The sequence below is a fragment of the Podarcis melisellensis genome (assembly GCF_964234715.1).
Source record: "Podarcis melisellensis genome assembly, chromosome: 6".
NCBI lineage: Eukaryota > Metazoa > Chordata > Lepidosauria > Squamata > Lacertidae > Podarcis > Podarcis melisellensis.
Window position 1 is genome coordinate 70,423,975 of NC_138538.1, and position 20,796 is coordinate 70,444,770.

Genomic DNA, 20,796 nt, shown 5'->3' on the forward strand with positions numbered 1-20,796 from the left:
GGGATGGGGGAACCTGCAACCCTTCAGAGGTTGCTGGACTCCAACTGCCATCAACCCCAGCCTGCATAACAACAGCAACAGCAACAACTTCATTATTTTCATCCCCCTTTTTTGCTTTCAGACCCAGACTTGTGAATGTTCCTTTTTACACGACAATTTAGTCATATGTAATTAATCCTAAGAGCTTGTGTACATATCTACCTCCATAAAAGGGTTAGGTTTATGTTAGGTTTGCTGTATTTGTTGAATCAAGCAACAAGAAGTCATGAAGTAATTTAGAACAAGAATAAAATGGAGGGAGGGGGGAGGGAGGGAGGGAGGGAACGGGAATGGGAGAGAAGTATATGAACCAAATATTGTTGCAAACTGTGTAGAACCCTTTCCCAAAGTTAAGATCTTTGTGTTCCTAACTGGAACCTTCCTAACTGTGTACCTTCCTAACTGGAAGGTAGCAGGAGAAGAATTCTGCTTTGTTCCAGTCTGAAGGATGAAATGTAGGCACTATGTTGCCAAGCCCAACCAGGCATGGGCAACTGGTATCCTGCGGCTGGTGACCAGGCCCCATTAATGCTGATGCTGCTTTGGACAACCCTCCTGCCAAACAAATCCCAGCCACATGGATCTGACTATAAGGATTCCTGGGAACGGACAGTAGCAGGATTGGTGTTGCCTGTGCCACTGGGGCTAATGGAATGGAGGGCTATGGCATCTTCACATGTGATGTGTGCATGTGTTAGTACAGGGTGTGTGCTGGTGTCAACATAGGGCTGCTTTCAGAAACTACAGTTGGTACATAATGTGGCTGCTACGATTGGAACAGCAATCAGAACGTTTCACATTGATATTTACATATTTGTTTCGAGGTTCCATTTAAAGCCCTCAGCAGCCTGAGACCAAATTATCTTAAGACCCATTTTCAGCCATGTGAACCAATGGCAGGACATCTCTTTGCATGCAGAAAGTCTCAATTCCAAGCCCAGGTATCTCCAGGTAAGTCTGGGAGAGACCTTTGACTGAAACACTGGATAGCCTCTTAAAGCAGTATGGATAGGACCAGGGCTGCCGGCTTCTGGAGCCAAAGCCCTTTTGGGTCCCCCCATATTTTGGTGGTAGGGGCCAGCCCCCCCATGTCCCCATAGTGCAAAGTTGGAAAGTAGCTCTGAGTGTGGTGTGCCACAGAGGAGAAGGAGAATCAAAGCAGCCTCCCACTAATGGCGATGCCAAGAGGAGGAGGAGCCACCAGCCATTGAACTGCATGGCCACCGTGTTTGGCTCCGCCCCCAGCTTCTCAGATTGTTCTGACATCAAGCATGTGACATCGTGATGTCATGACATCACACACATTATGTTGCCCCCCCCCCAATCGCCTTCACAAGCTGGCACCTCTGACTTGTTCTAAAACAGTTTCCTATATTCTGGGGGGGGGGGGGAAATCTTTAGTATATTTCCAACTGAAAGATCTCTGGAGGATGCAAAAATTTCACACTGTACATATTTTTTCTCCCAAATGTGTAGATTGTATATTCTCCCTTTTGATATGTTCCTGACTTCTGCGTCATTGGTCAATATTACTTATAGCACTCGGGTATATTTTTTCAGATGAAGCCCCAATGAATAGCATTTGGAACCTGCATAATGCATTGCTATACAGCAAAGAATAAGCTGAGAAAGATGAAACTGAACTGCAAACCTTCCTTCGAGCTCAACAAAACTGAGGAAAAAACCTGAATAAAATAAATAAAAACAGTGAAGCAAGTCTGTATCCAAAGCAGCTTCTTTCTTTCTTTCTTTCTTTCTTTCTTTCTTTCTTTCTTTCTTTCTTTCTTTCTTTCTTTCTTTCTTTCTTCTTTCTCTCTCTCTCTCTCTCTCTCTCTCTCTCTCTCGTGTGTGTGTGTGTGTGTTGAAGGAGCACCACTGTAAAAACAAAAATGAAGACATTTTATCCCATACTAATTTGAAGAATAGAGAAGATTTCACATATGACGAGACTAAATATACACTTAAGCTGCTAATAAAGACAATGCCTGAGGGAGAACAAACTCATTTCGAGCAATCCCAGAAGTTTTTGTTTCCAAATCAGAAGCAAAAAAATAAAATAAAATAAAGATGCTTCGCTTATGTGTAATTTTAAAAGCTTCACTAGATGGAATAATGACTTTGCACTTTTTTAAAAAAACCAAAACCCTCTCTCCCCTAAAATGGCTTTATTCCAATTATGTATATTGTAAATATGCAGGCCTAGTGGTAGTCAGCATACTGAGAGATAGGTCCTGAGCCTTTGTCTCATTAATGGGCTAAGGAAGAATAAAAATTGGTTTACGATCCAATAAGAAGCAGCCACAGCCAATAGAGAGGCTCCATGACCCTGGCCTCCCAACAGCAGCATCACTGCCACATCACTCAGGATTTTGAGAGGGCGGGGCAGTGTGGTGCCTGAACTACGCCAACCTCACTGGACTTGTCGTTTTCCAGCACTGCCACAGTGCAAAAACATGGATCCAGAGCACACAGGTCCTTTGAGACCTTATACATTTGGGAGGGGTCTACACCAAACAATCATCTTTGGGGTCCACGGGTGTCTGTTACAATTTGTTGGTAGCTTTGTTGACATCCTGTATAGAAACCATGGCGTTCCATGAAGATCTGTGTCAAGGATCTTTTATGCTAGCAAGAAGCCAATTATTTGTTTACTGTGCCACTGAAAGTTTCATTCTGTTTTTGTGGACCCCCGTGTAAAATCCTATATCCTACTGGATCCAAAATTTACTCAGATCCCATAGAAAAGCTGTGTGTGTGTGTGTGTGCTTTCTCTCTGCCAGGGGGATCTTGACCCAGAATGACGAGGAGAAAAGCAACTGGGGGGGGTTAATACCCATTAATTGCTTTCAAAATTCCAAAAGTGTCCCCAAGCCGAGATAAATTAACAATCCTGGGTGCAAGTAAAGGTTGAAGACACACACTGCAGTCCTTGAAGCTTCCCAAAACTCATTGTCCTCACCTATACTAGTGATTAGCATGAAGGCAATTTGCTTGCTAGAACAACCCAGCCTTTATATTCATGTATGCAAGAACCCATTAAAAGTTCTGAATTTATTTAAACATCAACCACAAAACACAATGAAATTTCTTACCGGACTGCAGCACAGATATTCGCACCTCTATAAATCTTTTCCCCTCTCAAATTAAACAAAAACATTAAAATAAATGTTTGTTAATTTCAGGTACCTGAAAGCATCTGAATTAATACAAATTATGAAAATTGTCAAATGATAACGGGCTGCAGAGTGTATGTAACTTCTCCATATTTATGGGGAAAGGTAAAAGTACTGATATGGTTTTAAAATATTTAAAATCCACCTATTGCATATGCAGAGTAAGTAACTGCCTCTCCACCATACTTCAGAAGGGTGGTATTGAGTACAGTGCTTGTGATAAATTATGTATTTATTTTAAGAGGGTCAGAATAGCTGTTACAATTTACTATCCTTGGCCCCAAAATTCACTTTTTATAGAAATTACCTCATAGTGTTACAAGTAGATTTAGATGTGTGCTGTGTTCAGGCTGATAGCCACAATAAACATCTGAAGCCAAATTCTAGTTCCCAGAATTGCATTGGAAACGCACAATACCGTAACCTCGGGTTAATGCACTGAGCTGCACATTGAGCATCATAACGGTGTCAGCCATCATTTGTGCATGCAAGTCGGCACTTAATATTGTGGTGTCGAAGATGAGCAAGCATTGAATGGCAGACCATGCGGCAGCCCATATAACCCACAGAGTTATTGGTGAACCCCAAAAGAGATATGATGAGGGTCAGCTTTATTTACTCCTTGCAATTACTAGAATACCTAGAGGAGGGGGTAACATTGTGGTCTAAACCACTGAGCCTCTTGGGCTTGCTGATCAGAAGGTACTATAGTACCTTAAGAGGGGCTCACAGATCTCCCTGTTTGGGAGACCCTGCAAGTCTTCTGGGAGCTGCTCGGTCCCTCCACAAGGGAGATCCATGAGTTCATTTATTGAATTTATATTCTGCCTTGACAGTTCTAAAATACTGTTGTACACCTCTCCCCCCACCCCCCAATCTCCAAGCAGTTTCAGGGCACTTACCCAGGGTTCGTGTTTCCTTTGGAATGAAGGACAACAGAGACTGTGGAGTCTTTATGATATATGGTTTACCTTCACATATATACAACCTGAGCCTACAATGGAGGTGTTCATAGCATCACCCCAAGGGGACCTTGCTCCCCCCCCCATAGCTGCATCCTTGTATTCAGACAGAAATTAACCATCACTCTGACTCTCTCTAGCTTGCTGATTTGCTTCTAGCTCACATCACTTCACTCTCTGCTCTTAACTCTCATTTTGTCCTTCTAACAAGTTGAGGAAGGACCCCATCCCACCCATTCACCATCTCCCACAGAGCCCCTTCCCTTATTCTCCTTAACGGCTCATCACCTAGGCTATCACCTCACCAGGAGGCTAGCCTGGTTATTCAAAGAATTCAAAGTTTTGATTAAATTTTAACACTTGCTGAGGATTAGAAGGGTCTCGTATGCAGCCTAACAAATCCCCCAACTCATAACAATAGTAAAACATATATATATAATGCAAAGCTGGCTGTGTGGGGTAATGGGAGGAGAGAGTCTGACCACAGCAGGCCCTGATGTTCTCTTTGCCTGGCTCCCTCATATTCGTTCTCAGCTACCTAAAAGAGGCAGCTGTGTGATCACACCTGGGGAAAAATCCTTAAACCCAGAAGACCAGAATAATTATATAACAGTGGCAATTGCCCTCTTCTTGGGCCAGATTCTTGAATGGGTGGTTGCTTACAAGATTCTGACGCTCTTGGATGAGGCTGGTTTTCTGAATCTATTTCCATGGAATTTAAGGCCTCTGTTTGGCACTGAAACTGACTTGGTGGCTCTGTACGATTATTTATTTATTTATTTATTTATTTATTTATTTATTTATTTATTTATTTATACCCCGCCCATGTTGACCTGATTGATGATGATGCAAACTCTTAAGCTTTCAAGGGAATAAGGATAGAACATGAGCATATCACATCCAGCCAGCCATCCTCTTCACATGATCATATTGAGTGCTTTTCTTGTAGACTTCTATTCATGTGAATTCTTCACATCCCGTGGTCTATCTCACATACTATGGGTGGCAACCAAAGCTGAATCATCTATGGTATGGGTGAGGAATTTGCCTTCAGTTTTAGTCTTCCTGGGACCAATGAGCAGATAGCTTCTAAGTGGAAGGAAGCTGGAGAGATGAGTTCACAGAGAGGGAAGTCATGGTGAATGGAATGAATTGACAGGAGTGTGCATGGATCGTGGTCTGGGTGAAACTGTTGTAGAAACAGCCCTATTTATGTAGTGCTACTTCATCTCTGTCCTACTTTGAGGATAGAGTGTTACTTATGACAATGCACCCACTTCTTGGCTTCTTTAGTTTGATCACATTGATGAAAGGATAAGCAATCAATCTCCCTCTAAGACAGTGAGTGGTATTGGCCATAACTCATTACTCCATCAAAGAATTTGGCATTTCAATCGATGGGAAATGATGTGTGATCATTCTAATTTATTATACATCATTTCCCATCAATCGGTGTGCTGAAACCTTGACATAATAAGTAGTTACAGGCACTGTCAATCATTCTTGGCTGGATATCACTGAATGCTGCCATTATGTACATCCATGACTTTTCATCCAAACCATAAACTTCCCTCCAGGACCGTTTACAGATTTCACATGAAAAGTAAAAGCAACTATAATGAAATGTTCACACGGACAAAACATTGAAAGTGTCTGGTAGTCATAAACTGGGGGGGGGAGAGGTGTGTAGCATAAATGCATTTAAAAAATAATAGCAAGTGAGTTGAGTTGTTGAAATAAGAGACCTAGACTATGGATTCAAACATGTTGTGCAAAGTTGTGCCACAGGTGTGGGGAACAGTTGGTCATCCAGATGTTGAACTACAACTCCCATCATCCCTGGTCATTGGCCAGGCTTCCTAGGACTGATGAGAGTTGTAGTTCAGCAACATCTGGAGGGGCAAAGGTTCCCTACCCCTGCTTTTCTGAATAGCCTGCTAATCTGGAGACATGGTTCTGTCATTTGTGGTGTTCTAGGGATTTCCTTTGATTCCACTGAAAGATTGTGGGGGATAAACAGATCTGTGCTGTTAAAGTTCTAAGTTTAATGTTCATAAAATGTTGTATTTGAATGCATTGTATTTGGAATGCTGTGAAGAGGAGTTTACCTTAAGCGAGAGCTTCCACTCTGAGTGAAAGCAAAAGGCTAGGTGTTGTTTTTTTCATTTCAGTGCGTTAAACTACCTGTTGACTCATCACCAGAAACCTAAGCTGCAGCTCTCACAGCAGGAAAGGGAACTTAAGAAGTCCGAGATGGCTAGCAGTAGCAGCAGATGTTGCAAAGAAGCTCTGCAATGATGAGCCAGCTTAGGATCTCTCTCTGGGACCAGAGAGGGGAAAGTTTACAGAACTGCATAAAGGACTTAAAGGACTGAACCACAGTGCTTGAGTGCAGTGTGTTACGTTGTCTGCAGTGGTACCTCGGGTTACATACGCTTCAGGTTATATACGCTTCAGGTTACATACGCTTCAGGTTACATACGCTTCAGGTTACAGACTCCACTAACCTAGAAATAGTGCTTTAGGTTAAGAACTTTGCTTCAGGATGAGAACAGAAATCAGGCTCCGGCGGCGCAGCGGCAGCAGGAGACCCCATTAGCTAAAGTGGTGCTTCAGGTTAAGAACAGTTTCAGGTTAAGTACGGACCTCCGGAACGAATTAAGTACTTAACCCGAGGTACCACTGTAGTTTTAAGTCTGTTCTGCAGCAAAGCGTTGAAACTCATTATTGGGGTGGAAAGCTAATGTATTTCTACACAAGGTCCTGATCAGGGATTCCTCTAAACAACTCTAACATGTGCTTCCTGTTCACTATGCTTCTTTGCAACTTCTTGACGGAACTTTAGTATCTCTCAACACAATGGAATATGGAAGTTTCTGATGTACTGAAATACATAAGCTTTCTATCTCGCTGCAGAAAGGCATAAGGAATCTCTACTTCAGATGTTACAAAGAGCCTTCAAGAATAGGAAGCTCAAGTCTTTCATGCTTCCTTTCCCATCATCATCATTACATAATGATATGTGGTTGATACTACCCAGCCTGTCCCTATTCACTGACTAGTTAGTAAGCCCCAGTGAATAGGGTCTAAAGTGAACAGGCATATTATGAAGCTGTTAGTCTTTACTTTACTTTCAAAACTTTTTTTTAAAGTTCTCTTGAAATGGAGTATTCATTTCCTCTCACAATTATCTTTTCTCCTGATCATTCTTTCTAATAGCTAACTCAGATGGTTGAATGCCTACCAGTTTTGGAAGGGAACTAGCTACCTGAAAATAAGATAATGGTTTCTACGTATTCAGAAGACTTCATAGGTGTGCAGAAGTCTGAATGCTTGTGAATAATAATAATAAAAGACTTTTTATTAAAAAAATAAAACTGACAAGAACCTGTGAACTTCCAGAACATGTGGAATGTTGAGGTGGCAAGTTGAGGGGGGAAATGAAAGATGGGACAGCAGAGGTATTTGATTGTTTAAAAAGGCAGGGACTTTTGCTCATTCCTCACAGCTCCTTCTCTTCCAAAGGCCGCCCAAAAAAGGCCTCGCTAGCCACATGTGGCCCACAGGCTGTGGGTTGGGCCACCCTGATCTAAATGAATACCAAAATATGGTCCAACTCTGTACCACACCGTCATCATTCCTTGCTTTATCCCCTGGTAGTGAGATATCACTGTTTGGGAATGGAGCTGTGCATCTGGCTTCGAATGATACCTACTTTGGCCATGTTCACACAAAAACTGTTCTTTCAATGTCCAAATGCCATTTGAATACCATATCAATCTTGATCTTCCACAGGGAAATCCAGGAAGTACTTCTTTGCACAGTGCATAGTTAAACTATGGGATTTGCTAACTTAACATGCAGTGACGGCCAACACCTTGGAACAGCTTTAAAAGGGGATTCTTGGAGGGTGAGGCTACCAGCCGTTATGACTATGTTCTAACTCCAATGTCGGAGGCAATATGCCTCCCAGTATCAGTTTCTGGGAATAATGAGTGAGAGAGTGTTATTGTGCCCATGCCCAACTGATGGACTCCCTATGGGCATCCTGTTGGCCAGAATGCTTAACTAGATAGGTTTTTCATCTGATATAGCAGAGTTCTTCTGTGCTGTTCACACTAAGGATGTTGTAATGTGTGGTTCAAAATATCGCACATAGATCTCTAAACCCACATGGCTTGCCAGTTTGTGCAGACTGTGGCCGCATAGTGATCCAAGCCTTACCACACTTGCACAACTATGGGGAAATCCATGTGTGCTTTGGTTCACCATGTAGCTGAAGCCTACAAGGGCTGACCTCATAGATTAGCCCTTTAGGGCAGGTTCCCACATGCATGTTCATCACTTGAAGACTACAAACTCAAGTGATTATTAGGTTGGTTAACTTTTCATGGTCAGAGGCTTATTTCTCACAGAGGAAAGTGGTTATATACCTGCAACAAATGGGGGCAACGCCCAAGCAGGGTGAGAACAAAGCCAAATATTAGTATAGGTGCCCTTTCTTTTTCCTCCTTTTATTCATTAACTTCTTCTCTCTTTTCTCCTCTCCTCTGCCTTCATGCACAAGAGTGAAAATTTCCACTCCCAGAGTGGTTTAACAGTTGATCCTTCTTCATGGGGAACTCTGAGAATTGTAGCTCCGTGTTTGGGAATAGGTGCTTACTAACAATTCTCAGTGCTCTTGGCAAACTACAGCTCCCAGAATTCTTTGGGGGAAGCCATGGCTGTTTAAAGTAGTGTCATAGCACTTTAAATATCTGGTGTGAATGTGGCCTAAGTCTCATTATATTGTGTGCCTTGTTATACCATTGTAAGGAGACACATCAATGAACTTTACTTAGGATTTAGCCCCCCCGACTCCCTTCCTGACATGCTAGCAGCCTGTCTCATTAGACCAGGGGGGCTACTTGATCTCTGTCCCCACTTCCAGAGAGCTGGTGATCCAAACAAAAAGTTATCTAGAAAGCTATTTACAAAGCCTAAGCCATTTTTGACAATCACTGCTGCAGAGTAATAGTCAACTACTTGTTTACTTCTTTAAAAAAAACAAACCAACAATAATCTTCTCCATACATCTCCTTAATTTTTATGCAGCAGAAGTGTTTATTATTGCTGGGGAGAAGGGGAAAAGAAAGTTTAATATTGTTCACTTTGATTTAACAAACAAACAAAAAGTGTGCTGGCAGAGTTTCAGCCTGATAAGATTGAAAATGATAGTTATAAGCTGCCCAAATATGGGTCTCATAATGAACAGACTCTTCAATATAACTGCACTGCCAGGTGCAAATTTAATAAAAGATTTAAAATGATAGATGGAAGAGTATTTCCAACAGCTGTTTGTATTCCCAGACAAAAATCCTCATTAAGATAGAGTTAAGGATGTAAATAGATATCTATTAATTTAAAACAACATTATAGAGCACTGAGCATTACTCATTCAGAACTTTTGCAGCTAGGATTGGAAAAAATAACATCTTTTGAGTCGGGATTTTGGAACTGTATGATGCAACACAGAGACTGCGACCCAGCAACACAGCCTTATGGGTATCAGCTATGAGTGGACAAAGTTTCCTACTGGTGAGACAGCCAACATCAGGCCCACTCCAAGTTGACCCAATGAAATGAATAGACCTTCCCACTGATTTCAGCGGGTGCACTCTCAGTTTGACTAGCAGAGCCATCCTAACTCCCCATTGTCACTGCCAGGGCTCTGGGTAACCACAGATCCATGGCCACATCCACAGCCCAATCACTTGTGGTGGCAGAAACAGAAGGTGGGGAGGTATGCAGATTGGGCCTGATCCCTGCACCAGCTCCAGGCCGTGAGAGCAAATTTAAATGCCAATTTCCATGTGGATCCCCCCTTTTTTTTAATTGCAGGTTGAGTAGCAGGCAGAGAACAGATTCATGAGTACAGTCACACCTTGGGTTGCGAACATGATCTGTGCGGGAGGCATGTTTGCAACCCGCAGTGGTTGCAACCTGCAGCACTGCGTCTGTGCATGCGCGTGAAGCAATTTGGTCTCCTGCGCATGCGCAAAGCACAATTTAGAGCTTCTGTGCATGCGCCGAAACCAGGAAGTAACCCGTTCCGGTACTTCCGGGTTCGGCACGGTCCGTAACCCGAAAACGCGTAACCCGCAGCATTCGCAACCTGAGGTATGACTGTACTGTGACTGCATGTACACACCATACGTTTAAAGCACCCCCAGCCAAGAATCCTGGGAAATGCAATTTGTTAATAGTGTTGGGAATTGTAACTTTGTGAAGGGTATAACACAGTTCCCAAGATTCTTTGAGGGGGAAATGTGTATTTCAGGGGTGCCAACTTGAATAAAATATTGGGGGGGGGGATAGCAGGTAAGCCCTGCCCCACATAATCCACCACACAAGATGTGGCAGACGCACACCATTTGAATGGCAATGCCCATCAACTTTGAGGGAGCTTGTCCCCCTTAAATATTTTATTGGGGTGGACAAAGGGACCTCAGCCCCTAGGAGTTGACTCCCATTGTGTATTAAATGTATGATGTGTTTGTAGGTTGATTCTTCCCAATGCTCATGCAACCCTTGCTAGCAACTAGCCAGCGACATATCAGTACTGGAAATTCACTCGTTTTCTTTTATGCACTTGCAATGTAATTGCTTCATTCATTCCCTACTCACCCCCTTATTCTCCTGCAACTATGTCACAGGGAACAACCCTAAATAATTGCTTGAGCTTTCCTGAGATTAATTATCTCGGAAAGCAGAAACTGACCATATGACACGCTTTATTGTCTCCATGAGAGGGAATCAAAGAAACGTTAAAAATAAAAAAAATAAAAAATCCCAGCATGAAAAATAAGCTGCATGATTTTACAGACATTCACATTGCACTGCAGATGAAGAAGCAGATTGCCCCTTCTTCATTTGGCAAAAAAGCTGAACTTAGTAGCATTGAAGAGGACCCTGGTATTTCCCAATACAGTTGTGGTAACTGGAGCACAGTCATTCCATCACCACTACATATGGTCAGCCCTACCATAAGACAGAGTGGGGTGACTGCCTCAGGCAGCTGTGATGAAAAGGCAGCAAAGTGATAATTATTTAATACATTATTGTTGTTGTAATTTGACTGCCAGAAAGGGAGAGAAGTGCTTGTGGGAATAACTGCCACAGGTGCCAAAATAACTTGGCTGGTCCTGGATACTATTCATCCTGACTTGGAAGGAAAGACGCTCTCTCTCAGGCGGCAAAATGTGTTGGACCGGCCTTGCCACCAATGGAATATATTACATACATAATAAATCCAGGGAGTTTTACATGATGGAGTCATTTCTCCAGTGTGTGTCTCATTAAAAATTATGATTTCTTGGGAATCACAGAAATGCTAGCACGATGCCCACCAAATGGTGGAAACAGTTACAGAAATGTGGCTTAGAAGTGGGTGAATCTTTATGTAATGGGAAGAATACAAATATGAGATCCACTGTTTGTTCAAAATAGGTCCTGGCTTCACCTGATCTTGCACTATTGTTCAGTCATACCTGGTAAATTATACGCCTATCACCTGTGTGACAAATCAAAATGGTGGGTTGATTTTTACAGACCCTTCACCCTAGAGCAGGCTGGTTTCAGAACAGGGTGTTCACCTCTATATCATTGTTTTATTTTGGACTATGTAGTCCAAATATTTAAGTGTGTCTGATACCCAGTCTGATTCATGAACCTTTAATCAGTCCAGCAGCAACATGTGGTCAGATGTGGACCAGAGTGTTATCCTCGGGTGCTTCTGCTAATCTCTTGAAAACAAGATCCAGTGTGGCCTGTCTTGAAAAACAAGGTCCAGAGTGTGGACTGGTGACAATGTTGAGACAGCCCTATGGTAGTCATTGCAGCCAAGAAGTCTTGAGCTGCCCAAAGCTAGTCACCTCAGCATAGATGTTGAAGTTCCCCAGAACCAACAGTCTAGGAGTCCTCCACTCTGCCACTGAGACCAGCTCTTGTCAGCTTAGGCTGGGAGACTGTTGGGCAATAAGAGAGTTGGTAAACCAACAGAATCCTGAATCTGTTCTGATAGCCCAATGTCAGGAACACATACTCTAGAATCCCCCTATTAACTGGACAGAGAGCCTGGAGAAAAAGATAGAAAACCAAACACTACAACATCTCCCCCTCCCAAAACCTCAAGTCTGCCCGTTGCACTGAGTACCCAAGTGGGCACAGCTGGGTGAGACCAACTCCACCCTGCCCACCTACCTAGGTCTTGGTGATACAGACCAGATCGGCCTCCTCATCCATCAGATCATCATTGAGGGACATCATACTCAGAGCTGACTTGGCATTCAGCAACAGCAACCACAGACCCGAGGACCGGCTGATAGGACAACCGCAATTCCCCAGGTTGGAGGAGGGGCTGTGCCGTGCGCCCCTTGCCCACCCTGTACATAGAACTATGAGATGCATATATTTTACCATTATTGTCAACATTCAGGAGGAAATCCAACCATGAGAAATTCATGTATTTACAGTTCAATCACATGCTGTTCACATTCAAAACAGCAACATTTATTGTAGCAGCTTTGAAAAGGCACTCAACATTTAATGGATTCATGTAAGGGAGGTACTTGTGAAATTTCTGCCTAGGAATTTCTTTTCCTCATTGTACATTACCTGGAGCAAGTGCAAACCAGCTGAATCCATTAGATTTGTTGGTATTTACCTTTTTGTATAACCGTTTTGTTTTGTTTTTAGTGTGTACAATTTTATTTTGTGGGCTAATGTTCAATATGAAACTTAATAGTTAGAGGGATTTCTTTAACTGAAATCTTACGGTGGCTGGTTGCTAAAAAATACAATAAATTCCACTTTGATGGCTTCCTCAGAGGAAATAGCATGATCCCACCTGGGCTTTGGATTTGGCAGTTAATCTGCCTCAACTTCTCTTTCTCTTGTCTTGATAGGATGGCTCTGTTTGTTTGGATCCAATCCTGTGTTAGTTATCCTGTGGGGAGAGGAGAAAAGATGACTGGAGAGGATGGGACATGACGGAAGTTTAGAAAACTGAATTGGATGCAGAGTGTTGGTTGAGTGAAAGTATTTTGTAACATCCTTCATAGTCCTAGAATTTAGGGATACCCCACAAAATTGGTTGGCAGTGAATTCAGAACAGAGCCAGAAATCCTTTTTTCACACAATGCACAATTAACTTGTTGAATTCACTGCCACAATGGTGACTGATTAAGGTAGCTTTTAAAAGTGAGGACAATAGATCTATCAATGGCCATGATAAGCTATGATAAATGGAACTCGCAGGTTCTTGAATTGAAAAAAACGCAACAAAACATCAAGAGATAGCTGTGGCCTTCTTGCGCTGTTTGTGGGCTTCACATTAGCATCTGGTTGGCTGCTTTGGGTTTTATTTCCAATATTTATTTCCAATGTTTATAGACTGCTTTTCACCATAGATCACAAAGCAGCTTACAGAAAATCAACCAAACAATCCATGGATCAAAAGAAAATGGTGTTTAATACAAGCAAAAACCACAAGTAAAAGGGGAACCTGTAAGTTGATTAAATAGGCATGCTACACCTTACCAGAACTACCTTATGTTGTACTAGAATTAGTTCTAGTTCACTGTGAGATGTCTTACTAGAACTGGTAAGGTATGCCATTCGCTATGGGATATTGTGCTAGAATCTATTCATCTAGATGAACATTTGGTCTGATCCAATAGAACTTTCCTGCTTTTATGCACTTGTCAGCAAATCCAAATAATGGATAGGGTTGGTAAATATGCTTGCATATGCCAGAATTTCATATACAAGAACTCTTATTAACTAAAACATATTCTACAGAAGAACGCTTGTGAGAAGAAAGCTTGTGAAACCAGCTGGATGTTAAGGAATTTATTAACTGCAATGCTTTCTGCACACCCAAGGCGTCATATTTTATACCAAATAATCAGATTGGCAAAAGTGTCACTTTCAATAAGTGATTCCTCATATTTGTAATGATGTCTAATTTCCTAATATGCTAGATGGTATTACTTTAAATAACATCCTGGTATACCAACCTTTTAAAGTTAGCCATAACAAATGGGCAATATATGCCTCCATGCATATTTTTATCTTACGTACAGTATTTCACCTATCCAGGAAGCAATACTGTGGGCATGACATATTAGAATGGGATGGAAAGATCCGTTTTGATCTATCCATTTCATAACAATATTTATGGTTTATGAGGCACTGCGTCAAAATCCTCTCTACAGGGTGTACGCAAATAACAAGTTCATTCAATACAAAGTGGCAGTTCCAGGGAAGCCATTCCAAATGATCAAATATTCATCTTTCCCCCTGCCTTTATTATTGTGTACTTTCTCACACCAGCCTTCCTCATTCCCATCTTCTCGAAAAATATTATTTAATTATTCCAGTTATACACCCACTCTTCCTCCAAGAGCAACTTGCATGTGGCCTCACAACTTTCCTGCTTTGTAGCCCACTGGTTGAGCTCACGAGCTGCATGCAGAAGGTCACAGATTCAACCCGTGGCATTGATAGGTTTTGTTTTTTGTGTTGTTGTTTTTAAGGCCAGGTACCCAGTGATTGGGTGGCGCTGTGGGTTAAACCACAGAGCCTAGGACTTGCTGATCGAAAGGTCGGCGGTTTGAATCCCCGCGGTGGGGTGAGCTCCCATCGTTCGGTCCCAGCTCCTGCCCACCTAGCAGTTTGAAAGCACCCTTAAGTGCAAGTAAATAGGGACCGCTTTCTAGCAGGAAGCTAAACAGCGTTTCCGTGTGCGGCGCTGGTGCTGGCTCGCCAGATGCAGCTTCGTCACGGTGGCCACGTGACCCGGAAGTGACTTCGGACAGCGCCAGCTCCCGGCCTCTTGAGCAAGATGAGCGTGCAACCCTAGAGTCGGTCACGACTGGCCCTGACGGGCAGGGGTACCTTTACCTTTTTACCCAGTGATGGGAGGCATAGCTTCCTGAAACCCTGGAGCCACAGCAGCCAGTCACAGTAGGCCACCCTGGACTAGCTAGACCAACAACGACAGCTCCATATATACCAGGAATGATACAAAGCAGCTTCATATATACCATGGCAATTATCAAACTTGCCAACTGTTTTCATAGTGTTGGGGCCGTTTTGAAGGTCAAACTACGTTACATCGATCTTGTGGCTTGCCCTTAAATGCAGGGTTTCCCCCCCCCCCACAAATAGCTGGTGTGGGGGCCTGATCCGGACCCCAGTGTGGAGGGAAGGGGGCTTTACCCCTTTGTGTTTCAAAAGACATATTTTGGGTGGGGGAGGTCATAACTAATATCTGTATGAAGCATTGGGATCAATGGGAGTTTTTGCCCCATGTCACTGGCAAGCATGTGGAGACTGATAAGAATTGGGGCCACAGCCTTCCTCTTCTGTATGCCAAGTTCACAGTCCAGGTTGGGCCACCATTGCACTGGCTCTTTGCGAAAGCAAAATCCCACTTATACGGGTTATAACCATGTGATTAATAAAATGTGTTTCTTGGCCCTCAGTTCCTTGCCTTGCCTTCTGATTCCACTTTGTACCTGTCATAAGCTTCTTGTTTTACTTGCAAAAAGCTCCATGCTCTCACCCCTGCCTGTCACTCATCACTTAGTTACTTTCCACCCTCCTTTTTCTCATCCTCAGTTTCTATTGCCTTTCCTCACCCTAGGACCTCTTCTTTCTCTCTCTCTTTCTTTCTTTCCTGTCTGCAATAGTTGTGACTGTCTTCAGCAACATTCTTCCATTTCCTAATCATTTCTCTTCTTTTTTAGCTTTCTTCGTAGTTCCAGATTTTTCTTCTACCTTATTTATAAATGTACTGTTGACCTCTACCTCTTCCCCACAGACGCTCCTTTTGTTTACCTCCCGCCTTTCCTTTGTCTATTCCAGATCATGAGACCCTTTCAAGGAGGAACCTGTTTTTAATTTTGAGTTTCCACAGCACCAGATGGATTGCTGGCACTTTAGAAGTAAATCAGCATCGGCATCATCTGCAAAATTAAACATCAGGCTGCAGAAATAGTCAAGCCAAAAATCCGGCTTCCCTGTTTCTGGCTAAGGAATAGGAAATCGCTCCATATGCTGGTGGAGCGTTCTCTGCCATAGCTAATAAAGGAAGCACAAGGAGCGTATATCAAGTAGTGTATTGTGTCTATAATCTTTAAGGTCAAGTCAAATAATTGGAATACCTTGCCTCACCTTTCCAATATAAGTTATTCACATGTTGGTTGCAGGAGAAAGCCTAGGACTTAGCTACCTCCCCATATAACCAATACATTTTGGCACCAGAGTGAACCACAAATTGGCACACACACACAGCGAGGGAAGAAGGGGTGAGTGAAGCTCTACATCAGAACAAGGGGGCGGGGGATAAAGATCTAGATCAGGAAGAAGGAGGGGAATCAGATTAACCTTACCTGGTGGTTGAAGTAGGAATCAAAGGCCATCGTTGGGGAGATGCCTGCTCTGAATCATGTCAGGGGACCCCAGCTGGAAACCCCCACCATTTCCTCCCGAGGGGTGGGAAGAGTGGTGCCTCTTACTTGCCAAGAGGCTGCTGTAGAGGCAGTATTGAGGTAGGGGCTGCCAAGGAGGCAACAGATTCAACTTTCAAGGATTACACACATTCATTGTTGTCACTGCGGCAGTAGCGGCAGAGGGTGCATCCTTTGGAAGCCAGATCTGCTGCCCCTCTGAATTCTGCTGCCTGAGGTAATGTCCTCACCTTGCCTCATGGGTGGGTGAGCCCTGTCCATATATACAGAAGCTGAACGGCCAGGCAGGTCTGCAATTTATCCTGGCCCTGGGAGCAGGGCCAAGGGCCACCATTGGGTCTTGCACCCAGGGGAACGCCCTCCAATTCCTGCCACCATTGGCTGATTTGGCATCAGGGAGATGATCCAGCCTGCCATTCACCGGTTAACAAAGAGGCCCAGGTCCCGCCTGCAAATCCGCCTGCCTGAGAAGGGGCAAACGGACATATACAAACTTCAATGCAAACAATGGCCTCTGCATCATCATCATTATTATACAAACAAATTAATAGAGGTATTGAAGTGGCGTACAGGGCAGAAACAGAATAAAGAACAGAAACACAAACTCTAAGAACAATAAAGCCAGTTCAACAAATGCTAAAGCAATAAAGCCTTCCACCCAAACTCCAAAAACAATGAGATTTCATCAAATATAAAATTGATCTTCTAGATATGACTACATCACACCTTAGGGAAAGCCTTCCTAAACAAAAATGTCTTCAGTAGCTGCCTAAACACCATCAGGCTATACACCTGTCTGATTTTGGCTGATAACTGATTCCAGAAAAGCCTGGTTTCTAGTACAAGCTAAGCAGACCTCTGGGACAAATGGTCGTCTCAGCAGTGCCCCATCTGAGGAGCAGGGTTGCCAGGCAGGGATGCAATGCACAAAATGGTCCCTTCATTATCGTGGTCCCAAGTTGCTTAGGACTTTAAATGCTAAAAACAGGACCCTGAACTGCTCCCAGTTGGCAGCCCGTGCAGCTCCTTCAGCTTTCATCTTTGGCCATGCTGGTCGGGGCTGATAGGAACGGCATCTGTGGAGCCACCATTTTCCTGTCCCTGATCTACACACTGGGGCCACCTAACCTCTAATTGTTATTTTTGTTTATCTGTTTAAGAAACAATTCTGACTGCCCTTTGTCAAAAGGACACAGAACATCACAGTAATTTAATTCTGAAGAACAGAACGTTGTTCATAATAAGCAGCATCAAATTATTCACAAATTATTTCAGTCACTGCTGTGCTTATTCAAACACCTGCCAGAAAAAATGCATATTCTCCAGTTTCCTAAAAGAAAATGCACCACAGTGGGGAGGGCGTTCCATGGGTGTGGAGCCACCCCCACAAAGCCCATTCCATGGACTCTGGTGCTATTTACTGCATCCTGTTCATGGACCACCACACGACACAACTTTTGACACTGATCCATGAGTTTCTAAGAAGACCCTGAAACTGGACAGCATCTCAGGCTGGTAGTTTGGAATGTGCCAGTAGATCCTTCTTCTGAATATTATAAGTGTCGCAGGTACTAACCTAGAAAAAGCCCATATGCATAGAAGTGGTGTAACCTACAGCAGCAATTGTCTGTCTACTTGCTTCTCCCTCAGTCCTGTTCTCTACCCTTCTGCTGTGGTTCAGGGGAAGGAGCGCACAAAAGAACTTGGAAGCAGTTGATGCTTTGCCACTTGCTGCATCCAGAAAGTTAAAGGTATAACAAGACTGTTTCCCAGATTGCAACCTGGCAATCTTAAAATAATAGCACCTGATTTCTTCCATGGTTCATCCTTATAACTATATAAAGTTTTCAAATGATGTTCAGAGGAGTCTCGAGCCACACAGCTGGACGCTGGACTTCTGAACCTAGACAGCTGCAGTTCATGGTGCTCTGATTGCTCCTGGATCTATATCTGTTACAAACAGAGCATTAATTTAATATGTTGTAATATGTAAAACACCACACATATACCGCTCTTGACAGAGAGGATATAAATACATAGGCCTCTGTACCACTCTTCAAGGGAAACAAGGGCCCCATCTGCTGATGCTGAAATGTACTACATTAACAAATCTTGCACTGTGTTAGCAGCAATGCTGATAAGAAGCATATTATAACTTAGCACAGGCTTACATATCATTGCACAGTGAATGCAAAACCTTAACAAAAAAATTGCAGGAAGAGCTTTAAGAGAATTTGATGCTGTTATTCCAATGGGAAGACGAGCAAAAGGACTTTCGCACCTGTTTTAAAATTGACCTGATCACAGGGGAAATCCACAAATAGGCCACCATCCATTCAATGCACGCATAAAATGAGGGCGACAGAAATGCGCCCTGCATGTCCACAGCAAAGGTCTAGAGAAAAGAGATGCAGCAGAGTGTTTCTTGTACTATTCGAACTTGCCGCCCTTTCTGCACTTACGTTACCTTTGCAATCTCCAACCCCACTCACCACACAAACTACTGCTGGGTGACTATGTGGCGATTCGTGCTCCCCATCCAAAGCTCACAGGCTCAGGGCAAAAGGGGCATAAAGGATGATTTCAGCATGAGTGCTGGTGCATGCATCCAACTAGCACCCTGCTCTTTTGCCTTGGTGCCGGAGCCTAGTGGGCTGTTTTGCCCATTGACAAAACAAACCGAGCCGCTTGTTCCTCCAGTGACACCTTCTAACAGAGTTCCCTTTTAAGGCCTACTAGATACACATTGTTTCTGTCCATAGTCCCTTCCCAGTTCCCAGGGTTTGCTGCTATGTTTTTCAAGAGTTGGCAATTTTAGCTGACCACTTGAAGTTGCTGTTGTTGCTGTTGTTGTTGTTATCCAGCCTTTCCCAAGTCCAGGACTCAAAACACCTCACAGAGATAAAATAGTAAAGGTAAAGGGTAAAGGGACCCCTGACCATTAGGTCCAGTCGTGTCTGACTCTGGGGTTGCAGCGCTCATCTCACTTTACTGGCCGAGGGAGCCGGCGTACAGCTTCCAGGTCATGTGGCCAGCATGACTAAGCCGCTTCTGGCAAACCAGAGCAGCACACGAAAACACTGTTTACCTTCCCGCCAGAGTGGTACCTATTTATCTACTTGCACTTTGACATGCTTTCGAACTGCTAGGTTGGCAGGAGAGATAAAATAGAACAAGCTAAAAAATTAGAAAATGCAGTCATTAAAACTCACAGCAGCCAACTATAGGCAATCAACCAAGCTCTGGACACCCCCAACTTCTCTCACTGCCAATGCAAACTAATAAATGAATACAGTAGAAAGAGAACCTACCCAAGTGATGCTGACACAAAAAACTTGCAAATATAATGCATAAAAGAATGCAAGTTTACTACCTCCTTTCTCTCCCTCCCTGCTCTCTCTCCCCACCTCACTCCCCCCCCCCCGCCAACCTTATACTATGTACAACATCACCATCTCACATCGAATAGAACTAATCTGCACAAAGGACTTTATGATCTGAAAACAGAGGTGATTGCTTTTGTAATTACTTTTGTGTTTCTTTTGTAATAAAAACAATTTTAAAAAGGAATTAAATCCTAATAAAATTAAGTATTTTAAAAACATCATTCAGAACAGATAATAACAATAAGAAAAAATCATAGCACCCACCCTTTCCTCAAATGCAGTCAGTTTCCAAAGGCAGAGAACAGCAAGGAGGGAGCTAGTCTAACATCTCTGAGAACTCCAAAGTCTGGGAGCAGCCACTGAGAAGACCCTCTCCTGTGTCCCTACCAAGAGTGCCTGCCGCAGTGGGGGGACTGAGAGAAGGGCCTCCCCAGAAGAGAGCTTGTGGTCTTTCGTGTAGCCTGGATCTATCTGAACGGTCGTACTCCCTCATATAAACCCAAGTGCGACTCACATGCTGTTCGTGGAGGAACAAGGAACCAAAGTCAACCTGAATTCTTCTTAGCCTTTAAAATATGATGGAAACAGGCCTTGTAAGAAACATAGGGGCCGGAAAGCCAGCAGCATTTCCATAGTGCTTCAAATGTTCTTCACATACATTTTTAGTAAACTGGGCACTGTGGGTTAAACCACAGAGCCTAGGACTTGCCGAACCCCCACA